The following is a 13764-nucleotide window of genomic DNA, read 5'->3' as shown; positions in this document are numbered from 1 at the left end:
TACATAGCAAGACTCTGCCTCAAAAAAAGAAGTTAAAATCGTCATCCTAGACAACAGGGATTCATCTCAGGACCAAGGCAGTATACACGGGATGCTTGCCATCATAAATGTTAGCCACTTTTATGACACCTCTCTACTTGGCCTTAGTCTACAAAATGGATTGGCAAATGCCCACTGATAAAGGGAGAGATGGCTCTGTGGGTAAGAGCATTACCAGCTCTTCCAAAGGATCTGGGTTCACTTCATAGCACCCACATAATAATCAGCTCACACCAATGCACATAAAATAAAAAAAAATTTTTTTTAAAGGAAGAACATTTGTCCTTAATAGATTCCCACTCAGATAAGCAGGTCTTCACCTGTGAGCAGTCTCCAACTTCCCATAAAAAGCACATTGGCCTGAGCCAGGCTCACTCCATGACAGGCTGCAAATTATCAGTTCAGGAGGCCAGGTCTGAGCAAGGCAGTTATTGGAACAACCAGGTTTATGAAAAAGGAACTCCTCCCCAGCTTGCATGAGAATGGTTAGGCAACCCTGCAGCCAAGAGATCAAGAGCTAGCCCTCCTTGGCATGAAGCAAGAATGGTTTAGTCAAGTATGCTTGAATCGGGACCCTAACCAATCATAGCGCCACCCAGACCCCCAGAGACAGAATCCACCAATCAAGATATAGATCACCTAACCATTCCTAATGTTTCTCTTTTTGGCTTTAAAACTGAATCTTTGAATTCAATCCTTCCATCCTGATGGAATTGGGCCCCTGCATGCAGAAATTTGTTCAATAAATTTTTTTGCTTTGGTGTACTGTTTGAGTCTAGGATATCATTCTTTAGCAATTCACAGACCCTAACACCCACATGGACTTGGATTTTCCAGTGTGGTGGCCACTTCTTTAATCCTAACATTTGGGAGGCAGAGGCAAATGCATCTCTGAGTTCAAGGCCTGGTCTACAAAAAGTTTCAGGACAGCCAGGGCTGGTACACCAAGAAACTCTGTCTCAAAAAAAGAAAAAAGAAAAAACACTTGCCCCCCAAATTTGATATAGTACACTGTCATTTTCCCGATAGAGACAGGGACTCATCCCAGGAGAGCCTTGAGCTCTTCATGTAGCTGATGGACTTGAACATGTAATCCTCCTGCCTCCTCCCTCAGAATGCTGGGATTACAGGTGTGCACCACAAGCCCCAATTTAGCCAGTGCTGGGGGTTCTAACCCAGAGCATGCACACTAGGCAAGTACTCCACTTACTAAATAACCCACATCCCCAGCCAAGTCCCATCTCTTAACTGGAAACAACACCTTTCATCAGACCTCAAGGATAACCACTCAGCAGGCAGCCACTGCTAGGACCTGCTAAGGAATTTCAGGCATTGTCTTACAAGCCCCAAGCAGAGGAGAAAGCTGTTAGAGAAATTCCTCCCCAAGAACACCTTCTGTGAAGTGTTATAAAGTCATATAAAGCTTTTTTTAAAGAAGCCATCGATCCCTGTGATTTATCAAAGTCAAGCAGGACCTGCAGACTAGTGTCCAGCCAAGTAAACAACCAAGCAAATGTATCTGGTTCTCACTGAGCAATTACAGAAGAAATGCTTTCGGTCTGGAGGACGCTCAACTCAATGACCCCAGCTCTCAAGGCTCCTGAAGTCTAGCCTCCATGTCTTGTCCTAAGACAGTAGCACTTCATCCGGGTTCCTTCCGCTGCAGCCTCTTTTAACCTAATCATTTCTATCACATCCAATGGATAGCCCTGACAATACAACCCCCCCCCCAAAAAAAAAAAAAAAAAAAAAGCTGGTCTGTGCCCCAGAAGGCTACTTCTAGCTCTAGCTAGAAGTACCAGAAAGTTGTTATGCAGTCATTTAAGTGTAACAATGAGGCTGGAGAAATAGTGCGTCAGCTCCGAGCCCTAGACCTGGGTCCAAACCCTGGAACCTACATGGAGTCTCACAAACTAGAAGTCAGTCCCATGGAATCTGATGATACGTTTTAGTTATGAAAGACCTCCCCCCAGAAGGGAGACCCTCACTCAAGTCTCGGGACAACATGACCCCCCCCAAGAACTCACGAGAGACCGTCCTTGCTGCAATCACACGAGGTTTATTGATGAGATCCAGCACTGGGGTTAAAACTTGTATCCCACACAGGGGTAGAGGAGTTCGACCCCGAGTGGCTGGGCGAAGGGGTTTTTAAAGGAAAAAAAACACAACCCTAGTGGGGGTGGGGAGTATGTCATTGGAGAATACCAAAAATACTAGTGAAGAATCGTAAGGGAAACAAACACCTGGTTTCTCAAGATTGCCTATAAGGTGAAAATTACCAGTGAAGAATTTCGAGGGGAACACCCGGTTTCTCAGGATTGTTTATGATGTGTTATTTAACTTTTATGTGTTTATGGTCAGTCAGTTTCTGACACAGAGTCACCCTGACCTTAAGGCCATAAATTCTTTATGGTCAGCCAGTTCCTGGAATAGAAGGATAGTATTGCAGAACTGGCTAGCCTACATTTTTGGCTCTACTCTACTTGCTAAGGGTCTTCTACTTTACCTGTTAGGAGGTCAGGCTTTATCCTGGTCTTTCAGTTACAATATTCACATCACAAGCATACAAACATAAATATACATAGAGATACAAGCAAACCACACATACGCATTTTTTAAAAGTATAAACCGTTATGTTAAACACTAAAGAGGACAGGTGACTTTTCCTTACCCAGCCCCTTTACTACAAAGCAACAGTAAATGCCACTTGGCCCCATCAGAAGGATGACAGAACACCATGGAGACCTGCTTGCCCACCTGTAAAAGGATCGAACCAGTTTTTAAAGTGTGCAAGAAAGCCCTGGTACTCCATAGGGATGCTTGAGAGTCATCAGTGGAGGACAGGTTGATAATCACTGAACTCCTTTCTACTTCTCAATCAAGCTATGGTGTCTAGTTTGGTTGGTTATTTGGTTTTGCTTGTTTTTTAGAAACAGGGTTCTTTTGTGTAGCCCTGATTGTTCTGAGATTTACTCTGTAGACCAGGCTGGCCTTGAACTCAGAGATCCATCTGACTCAGCCTCCCAAGGGCTGGGATTAAAGGTGTGAGCCACCACCGTCCAGCTAAGTCAGTCTAAAGTCTTTTTCTGCACTCACCAGTGAGACACTAGTTTTCTATATCTCAAAGACTAAAACAGGCCAAAGCTTGCACAACTGAACTGTAAAGAGCCGCCCAGGAGCTTTCTACCAGGTGCTTAATAAGGGATGGGTTAAAAGGCATACAGAAATCTGACTCAAAAAAACATTTCTCGAGTCAACAAATTAGTCATAGGTCCCAAGGTCCTGTCCGCAGAGAGCAGCAAGCTGATTTCCAGCAGTCTTCTCCGCTAGGCAACAGAAACCAGCAATAGATTATTCTTGTGAAGACCTGTGTTCTCATTTGGTAATGTTATTTTTCCAGCACCTCAGCAGCAAGTCCACACTTGGCCACACATGACAGGGGTCCTCTGTGAAACGAGAAGGAATCCCGGTGTGTCCCCAATCCACTCATAAGAATCCTGCTCAGCATGGACAAGACACAGGACAGCTTAACCTGGGGTTCCAGGTATTCTCGAAAAACATCCTCCTGCCTTTTCTTTCTTTTCTTAAAGAAAAGGGGAGGGGGCTGGAGAGATGGCTCAGTGGTTAACAGCACTGACTGCTTTTCCAGAGGTCCTGAGTTCAAATCCCAGCAACTGCATGGTAGCTCACAACCATCTGTAATGGGATCTGATGCCCTCTTCTGGTGTGTCTGAAGACAATGACAGTGTACTCATACATAAAATAAAGAATTAAATCTTAAAAAAAAAAAAAAAAAAAAAAAAAAGAAGAAGATAGGTTTCTCTGTAGCTCTGGATATCCTAGAATGCACTCTATAGACTAGGCTAGCCTGGAATTCCTACCTATGCTCTGCCTGGGTGTCGGGATTAAAGGCATGTGCCATCACCACCCAGCCTCCGTTTTTATCTTTAAATTCTATGAGTGGTGGGGTACCTGCTTGTGAATGCAGCGAGGTGTCATATTTCCTGGAGCTGGAGTTGTAGGTAGTCATATCTTCACTGAACTATTACTGATAGCAGTCGAATTGCTCTTTCTTAGTTACCTGGGCTGGTTCTGGTCAGCCTGTGGGCTCATTTGATATACATGTAGACCACTGTCTTGTGGGGTTGGACCTAAGCATCATTCTTCACTTTTGCCAGCTACACTGAGATGGTTCAACCAATTAAGGTGTTATACAAGCTGGAGAACCTGAATTTGGTCCTTGAACCTACATAAAGAGCCTTTATACTTAACCATCAGCTAGTGGCAGGCTGCATATCCCAGTAATCCTGGCACTTGGGAGATGGAGGTGTGATGACCAGGGGGCTCTCAAGATCATCTTCTAAATGGACTATTTCTGGGACTAAGGGTAAGTTCTTGAAATGCTAGAGATGGCTCAGTGGTTAGAGCACTGACTGCTCTTCCAGAGGTCCTGAGCTCAAATCCCAGCAACCACATGGTGACTTATGGCCATCTGTAATGTGATCTGATGCCCTCTTCTTTGTGTCTAAAGACAACTACAGTGTACTCACATACATAAATCTTAAAAAAAAAAAAAAAAAAAAAAAAAAAAAAAAAAAAAAAGACAACCTGGGTTGTAGTTGCTCCTCAGAAGGAACCTATCTTGTTTGTTTGGTTTTTTTTTTTTTTAAGATTTATTTATTTTATGTGAGTACACTGTCACTGTCTTCAGACACACAGAAGAGGGCATCAGATCTCATTACAGATGGTTGTGAGCCACCATGTGGTTGCTGGGATTTGAACTCAGGACCTCTGGAAGAGCAGTCGGTGCTCTTCACCACTGAGCTATCTCTCCAGCCCCAGAGAAACCTATCTTGGGAAGGGAAAGAGGGAAGGAAAAAAAGACAGACAGACAGGAGGTTTTTGGGAAACAGGATGAGTTGCTATAATATAAAAAAGTAAAATTGCCTAGCTATGGTGGCACATGCCTTTAATCCCAGCACTCAGGAGGCAGAAGCTGGTGTATCTCTGTGAGTCTGAGGCCAGCCTGGTTCCAGGATATCCAGGGCTACAAAGAGAAACCCTGACTCAAAAAACAAAACAGAACAAAAAACAATAAAGAGTGGAGGGGAGGGAAAGAGAGAGGGAAGAGAGAGGGAGGGGGAGGGAAGGAGAGAGGGGGGAGAAGGGGAGGGAGGGTCTAAAAAGATGGCTCAGTGGTTAAGGGCACTCTTCCTGAGGACCCAAGTTCAATTCCCAGCACCCATATGTCAGCTCGCAACTACCCGTTAGCTCCAGCTCCAGAGGATCCGATCACCAGTTTTGGCCTCTCTTGGCATTCACACATAGATAGCATACAGATACACACATGCAAAAATATTCACAAATTTTAAAAAATAAAGACAGTCAAGGTCATTTTATTTATTATTATTTATTTTCATATACAAAAAGATAAACCTTGAGATACTTCTAGACTTTTCCTCCTATTCTGTTGGGGGTGTGGCTGCTCCTTCACACAGGGGGAAAAACTACATTCACATCGGTTTGTTTGGGGACCCAGTGCAGAATTGAGCAGCAGAACCCCAACTTAGCAGATCTAATTTCAAACTTGACACTCGTTTCTAAAATTACCACAGGAAAAAGGAGCAAAGATCCACGTAAATGAATGAACTATGGTACAATGTTCTTTCCAAAATGTTTGCATTTTGCAACTGTAGTTACATGGATGTCTGCTTCAGGCCAGTGTGTGTGTGTGTGTGTGTGTGTGTGTGTGTGTGTGTGTGTGTGTGTGTGTGTATGTGTGTGTGTAATATATATATAAATCAGCACACTTTTCAAATCCAGACAGGGTGACAGCAACAAGCTTAACTCTGAATAGATATATATATATTTTTTAAGACATGATACTTTATAGTATAACTTTTGTTAATTCAGTAGTACAAGCTATTTTCTGTTCTACAAAATGTTTATTTTATAGCTACAAGGGTGAAAAGTACCCACTACATTTACACCTCACATACTCCGGCATACCAATGGTACTTAATCCAATTTGAGCCCAAAACTAGACGTCTTAGTTTTAGCTTTTCAGAGTCTTCACTTCTGCAGCTCGAAATCACAGACTAGTCACATCTCCAGACATCGCAGTCACTTGTCATTTCAAACTGTGAGAAACAGATGAATCCAAACTCTTAATTACATTTCATATATACAAGTTAGATAACACAGCTCAGTGAGACTTAGCTACCCATCCTAAGGGTGATACACACACTTCCACTATGTTAGACAAGCCTTAAGGTTTTCCTTGCAAATAATGTACAATTTTTAGAAATAGCTGGTAAAACTGATGCATAAGATGGGTAACTAAAAAGCGGCATTTTCTGTTGGTTCCAAAATTGTCCCTGCAAAAATTCTGTGCTCTGCTGTGTTTTGTAACTCACTGTCTGTCACGTGCCCAAAACTCTTCTTCACAGGAATCGACAGCAAACTCGACGCAAGTTAACTTTACAGTGCTGCATAATGCGACTCAGATTTGAGGACTGACGTGGAGAGATAATGTCGTGTGAAAAGTGTGGCCTCTGACGTCACCGCTGGGGTGATGTCAGGCTGATAAGCAGATTCTCTCGTACAGTTGAAAACGGCATTGTGTGCATCTGTAGCGTGAACTGAAGGCTAGACGTGTGTCTCTAACCTGCGGTGCCCTCCCTGCGCTCCTCAAGTACCACTCAATTATATATGGGGGAAACGAGGGAAAGCAAGCCGCTGTTGTTTTAACAACTGCACCCTTGATGGTGGGCCCAGCATTTCAAACGAGATCTCCTGCCTGCGTGACCGCATGACAACTGCTTGCTCCCAGACCGACTCGACAACCTGTCTTTCCTACTCTGGTCTCTTTTGAAGTAGATAAAATTTCCATGGTAGTGCTTTTCCCTGTGGAGAAATTATTTGGCTAAATTCATACACTTAAGTTGTGGCACTGCTCTGGGAAAACCCCACTCCGGCTAAAGCACTTACAAGGACTGAGGACTACAGTCTGCTAAGTGGGGCAGAGACCAAACACCACAGAGGGCTGAGTTGGAACCCACCAGGAAAACACTGACCCTGGTGTCCCACAGTCAGCAGGACAGCAGAACAGCCCGGGCGGGCAAGTCATAGCTGAGTTACCACTTTTAGTCTCTGCCTGCCATCAATGCCCCAGAGACAAAAATTCAGATGTGGTGACAGCTGGTTAATTAAGCTTTTGAACTGGTAAAAAAGGCTCTTTAAAAATATATATATATTTATTTATTTATTTAAAATACATCAAAACGACAAGCAGCCATATCCCACAAGGCCTAATCCCACAGCAATGTATACTACAGACATCTTCCCAGAATGCACTGTGGCAGTAAATGGGGGCTTCCACCCTGCTGTTTGAAGAAGGAATGTTCTACATCCGAGCTCTAGCGACTGGAAATGTGTTAGGAAGAGCTCATCTTTGGAGCTGATTTGCGTGTGAGACCAGCCAGATAGGTGGCTCTGCCTCTCCAGACTATGAGAATACTGAATGCGGCAGAACACACAGGAAGCACCGTTCAAATGACACTCCCGACCACTCCCACCACAATGCCAAGACAGGCTTGCCAGAAGCCCCTGGTTCCATCCTTGGGAAGAGTTTTGCTTTAAAACAAGTCAGTGTCCACACTCAGAGGGCCTCCTGCAAGTATGGTAAGAGTCGGCAGGACCAAGAGGGCCAGATGGTGACACTGTTCCACATTGGGTCTGAGGTAACTGGTTCTTAAAGTACCTGGATCACACAAGTGAGTCCAGAAATTGGGGCTGGAAGAAGGGAGCCGGGGGAAGTGGTGGGGCTAGAAAAGACAAGTTAGAAAAAAGCTCACAGCAGTTGCTTTTGAGGGGTGGGTGACAGAAAACAAAGGCACAACAGAATTGCATTCCAAGACAGGCAGTTGCAAAGCACAGAAGTTCTTTTATGGGGAACAAACGGGGGTGGGCTACTCCAAGGATGCAGCTGGATCTGGAACTAAGTGTCCCAGGTAGAAAGGAACGGCATGAAAAACTGCATTCTAGCCAGGGTAGTAGAGAGCACGGCTGGTTTGGACTGACACACGAAGGGTCTCTTAGCAGGACCACCCCATCCAGTGTAGTTCTGTAGCAGCAGGCAGGATGTAGGAACAGGCCTTTAGCTGGACCTCAGATCTGGCCATGGCTGGCTTGGCCTTTACAAATGCCCTTTGCAGGAAATGGAGAGATACCCTGCTGGGAGACTGAGGTTCTAAGCTTCCTCCGTTAGATCAGAGATGACCTGACCAAAAGGGGCAAATGTGCTCAGCAACTGTCCACTTAATTCCACATGATAGCCATTCACCCCGCCGTTTCCAAAGGACTACTCAGTTTGGTCCTAGATAGCTCTGGTTAGTGGAACTCAGCCACCAATCCCCATTTCAATGATTTCTATAGCCCAAATCTTTTTCTCAACGTGGGGCACACGGCTTCTGTCCCATAGCTCCCTAACCCAAACACTCTCAGGACTACTTCCTAACAGAGGGAGCTGACCAACTTTCAAGCTCAGAACCCTCTTTTCCAGCAGAGACCAAACCCACTACAGGCCTCCTCCCCGGCCCAGCGGCGGTCCTCTCCACAGGCAGGGAGCAGGACAGAGATACCACTTCCAAAGGGGGACCGTAAGCCTACTCCAGGCTGCCAGTGTACTCAGGAACCCATGCACGCACTAAGCTAAGCTCCCCAGCACTCGGCTCCAGTGTGCACCGAATCCCAACAGTAAGCTTGGGATTACAGACGCATTCTCACTCAACTCACTAATTTATAAAAATAATCTGTGGTATAAAACAATCTCCATACTGTGTGGAGGCAATCTGTCAAGAGATATAACTAAATATAAGTGTGGAGCTATAGACTTAAAGTAAAATTTCAAGTGGCGTCTATTATATAGCCTACTCTTATTTACAACACTGTCTAACACTGGTGTAAAGTGCCCAGGAGCGGGGATGGACCCGAGCAGGGTGGGCGCCCCAGGACTTGAGGCAACGCTTGACGCTTGTTCATTCATAAAAACCCACCTTCACGTGCCCCCCCCAAAAAAAAACCCAAATGGGCCACACTCTCCCAACTGTAAACTCAAAAGCACAAAGTCCACGAATGTAGGAACTGTTCTCTGCAGGTGTTCAGAACACCCGGCTGAATACTACATATACCACATGCACCCACATGGCGGCACACACAGCCTAAACAGGACAGACAGGCCTGGAGAACAGGAGGTCAGCGCAGAGCCCATTACCCCACACTGGCATCTGAGGAACATGAATTTTAATTCTTGGGGGAAATAATGGCCCTATGCTGCTGTGGATGCGGGAAATGGCGCTGGTTTGGGCACTAAGGAGCTCCACGGAGCACCAGGAGGGCAAAGTCGTGCTTCCTTCACACCTGGAAGATGCCAGCGTGAAAATGCTACAGCTTGGTTCAGGGGGGAAGACGCAGCCCTTCCTGACCTCACTTCAGACCAACAGCAGTTCACAGTCACCACAGAGAAGTCCAAATAACACTAAAGGAACCCAAAGAGAGCTTGGGCATACTTATTGATATGACAGTTCATGTGCCTCTTGAACTCTCTTCCCTTCTCTCTTTTTTAATGTGACTGAACCAACTAATTGATTCCCAAGGAGTATTTTAACCTTCCATTTGTTTTTCCTATAAAACTAAATCAGAATCTCACAAGCACGTTCCTCAGCATCTTTCTAAAGGCCTGGGGTACATTCACAGCAGGGCTGCTGACTACAAACAACTGCCCAGAACTGTGTGTGAACTAGACATTTAGCCTTGAAGGCATGAAGAGTTCAGCGTCTAGACTCTGAAAACCCATCAGCAGAGTCACTGGGACTACTTATCTAAAATAACGTTAGCTGGGATTTAAATTTGCCACTAGGCCGATCAAGCCAGCTGCCAAGTGCTTCCCAATTTAGCTTTTACAATCAGCCACGGATAAAGGGAAATTCATGTCACCCATGCCGAGAGGAAGGGACCCCTGGGAAACCATCCATCCCTTCCTGGCGGATTCCCACTAGCAAGGGCACACCACACTTCTGGGAAAGTCGTCTTCTACTAACCCTGCCGGAAATGTGAACCAGGCTCGATCGTCTCCAAAGCTGTGTCACCAAAAGCCCAAAAGGATGTAACAGCTGATGCCAGAGACAAAGCTGAGTGACCTGGAAAATTCCTGAGTCAGGGACTCATCTGATGAACCCAGTGCTGAGAACTACGGCAGGGATTCACTCGGAGTGCAATAAGCTTTTACCATATTGGTTACTTAGGAAAAACAGACAAGGATGCTCTCCTATCCACCAGTATGCAGCAAGAACTTCACACACTACAAAGGTAAAACTCTGTGTGAGAGCCATCTGGCCCTCCAGCTCTAGATGGGACAGTCACTTCTTTGCCTCAGTGGCTGAGCATAGGAACTACCACGTGATAGGCTCTCTGAGCCAAAGAGCACTTGGCAACCATTAAATACTTATGTAGGCTGGCCACCAAGAAAAATCCTTCACACAGCCCAAGCCCAAGGGCAGAGTAGGGTTGAGTAGAAGACAAAGAGTCAAGGACATGATCAATGTCAGGGATGATGGGGGACCAGGGCAGGCAGGATCACACACCTTGCCAGAAGCTCAAGCCTTGTCAGGAAGGACAGCCCAGCAAGCCTGGTGGCCCAGTGTTGAGAAAGGGATCCACCCTTTGCTGAGGATGTATGAGCAGAATGTTCAGGACTTACCCCTTGCATCTGGTACCAGGCCAGTGTAGGCTAGCCCAGGTTAGCCAAGATGCTAATGACTGTTAACAGCCTATCTTGGCATCCTTGCCAATGAGGGTCGACGACTCAGCAACCTTGCCTTTACTTGCTTTGTCTCTCTCTGACTCACAGACATTTCCTGCAACAAGTGACTGCCCACTGTCATGGGTATTTCCAACCAGAACATTCTCTGCCAAGGCCCATACTCATGGGAACCTGTCTGGAGTGAAGGGAGGAGGAAGCACCCTTAGCTGTTTCCCCTGACACGTCACATCCCTTCCCATACAGAGGAACTTCCTCCATCTTCCAGAAAGCTTAGGGAAGAGGGAAATAGAAAGTGACAAAAATCTGTGAGAAAGTACGAGGCAGAGGCCCCAGGACTCAACTGGGCAAAGGAAGGAAAGAAGGAAGGAAGGAAGGAAGGAAGGAAGGAAGGAAGGAAGGAAGGAAAAAAGGACAGGAGAAAAGAAGAAAAAAAGGAAAGAAGAACAAGGTCTACCCAAGTTAAATTTTCGGGCCACACCCTGGAATATCTCTAACTTCCAGCTATGAGCGGCTGGTGTTACCTGAAGGCCAGAAGCAGTCTCTAGCCCCTATTCAAAGACCCAAACTGCCCCCTTTCCTGGCCACACCAAACAGGAACACCGTCTTGACAATCCATTCTGACAAGAAGGTCTGATGAGGACACTGCCAGGGCTGGACACTGGGCTCACTGGGATATCGCCATACCAGAGCTCAGACAGCCCAGGATGCTTCTGACAACCAGCAACACAAAAGAAAAACCACCCAGGGTCAAAAGCCCACACAGGGGAGCTGGGTTTAGTGTTTGGCACGGTGTGTGACTGGTGACTGAGTCACTCCTGCAGCAAAATAGCTACATTCCTTAGTGGGTAGTTTGTTAAGGGTCAAAAGTAGAGGTGTCCCCACTGCCTGAGGAGAAAGCTAAAGAAAGTAGATATATGGCACTTCTCAATAAATAGTTAAAGCTCCTTAAAGAAATAAGTGGAAAAGAAAGCAACTGCTCTAAGACTTGTTTTGCCAGTGGAAAGTATTCTGAGACAAGAAAATATCACAGCACAAAAATCAAACAGGGAAGGAGGGACAGACATAGCTTAAAGAAACAGGGTACATGTCCCCTTAACTATTCGGCCAGCCCACACTGACCCATGGAAACAAAGACTAAGGTCTGAGAGGGAGGGAAGCCAGCTGGCCTTCCTCAGCACCCTGTGCACAAATACCCACGGAAAAGAACAAGCCCAGGACCGCCCGCCCCAGGTACCACACACAACATGCTAAGGGAGTGACTGCCCAACTGTGAGCTGAAGCTGAGCCCTCCCAGACGTCACAGCACCCACCTGCTGCTGAAAGAATCACAGTCTGCGGGCGGTGCTACCACCAAGTTAAAGCGGGCGTGCCCTTAGGAGTACCGCCCAGTGGACTTACAGGGCAGTGCTTGTCCCTCCTGATCAAGAGATGCGCTGTTCAATGGTACCTCTAAATCAGAGTGATGGCTGCCCGCCTCCACCCAGTCAGCCTACAGCCGCTGCCGGTTACTTACAAGGGAGCGTTTATCAAACAAACACAGCAGTACTGACTAGAAGACAAACTTTTTTTCTTTTTCTCTATTTCTTTTAAACTTCCTTATCATAAAAGTCAACTTACATTAAAATAGACTTCCTACAAGATAACACAACTAACAAAATATATAATTAATAAAACATACACAAGTAGAAAATTCTGAGGTATTTCTGGTTTGAGGTGGTCTGTGGTCGTGAAGTTACTTATTTTACTTTTTAAAATTTAAACCTCGGAAGCCACACAGCAATGCATGTGTAAATATGTGGATGTGTGTGTTCTGTCTGAAAAAAAAAAACAAAACCAAACCTTAGCATGTTTCATAAATTAAAAAAAAAAAATTCCAATGTTGAAACAGCAGCATTAGGAACATTCAGCGCCCGGAGCAAGGTTATGGCGTAAGAGAAACACCGTTGTAGAATGTGCACCACGTTTAAAGGGTTTGGAGAAAGCCGTGTCCATGAGCCTCAGAAACGAGTCGGTAATCCACACTGCACGGGGCCAAGCCAGAGCTGCAGGCTGGCAAGGTCCCCATTCAGGGATCCTCTGGTCAACCCATGCTGTGCAGGGGGCGCCACAGGCATTTCCCCAAACTGCCGAGAGGAAACTGCAGCTCGGTACTTCCTCCATGAAAGAGATCTACAGCATCATGTCTAATGAAGAATGTCCACTAAACTGTCCGTGCCCTCGCCTGGTCCTAACACAGGAGCAAGGCAGTGTCTCCTACGGCCAAGCGCGTTAGTGGGAAGAACTGGGCAGGTGGGGCAGCCTGGCCTTGCCTTGGGCTTTCTCCAAATCCTCTGCTTGCTATGATTACCGCTCCGCCTCCACAGGGTCCTTGCCCTCAATCCCTTGTTACCTGAGAAAGTGGCGTCCATAGCCAAGGGTGTTGCTCCAAATGTGCCCAAGTCCAGTGTAGCTCTGCTCTGCACCCTACCCAGAAGCATCTTCCTCCCTTCCAGCTTCAGACCTGACCGCCCTCCTCACCTCAGTTTCCCATGTTGGGTCAGGATGACACCCGTTATACCCATGAAGACACATCTGCCGTTTCTTAAGCTCACTGCCTGAAATGGGAGAAACACAAAATAAAGGGGTGGGGGTGGGGAGATCCTCTTCAGAGGAAGGGTGTGTCCGTGTTAACAGTCTTCATAGGTTCCTCATGTAGAGAACTGCAGCATTGAGTTTCCTAAGACAGGAGTTTCTTTGTGTTACAGATTCTAAGACGACAAAGAAAACGAGATGGGGAAATGAATCCCGAAGGACAGGAGGTGGCTGAGGCTCTTCAGCATGGCGCCGCTTCCGCGTTCACAGCTCAGCACCTCAACGCCTGCTGACGTGTCCGCTGTTTGCGATACAGTAGAACAATATGCTGG

Source organism: Micromys minutus, assembly GCF_963924665.1.
Source record: "Micromys minutus genome assembly, chromosome: 21".
Taxonomy (NCBI): domain Eukaryota; kingdom Metazoa; phylum Chordata; class Mammalia; order Rodentia; family Muridae; genus Micromys; species Micromys minutus.
This window is presented reverse-complemented; position numbering follows the sequence as displayed.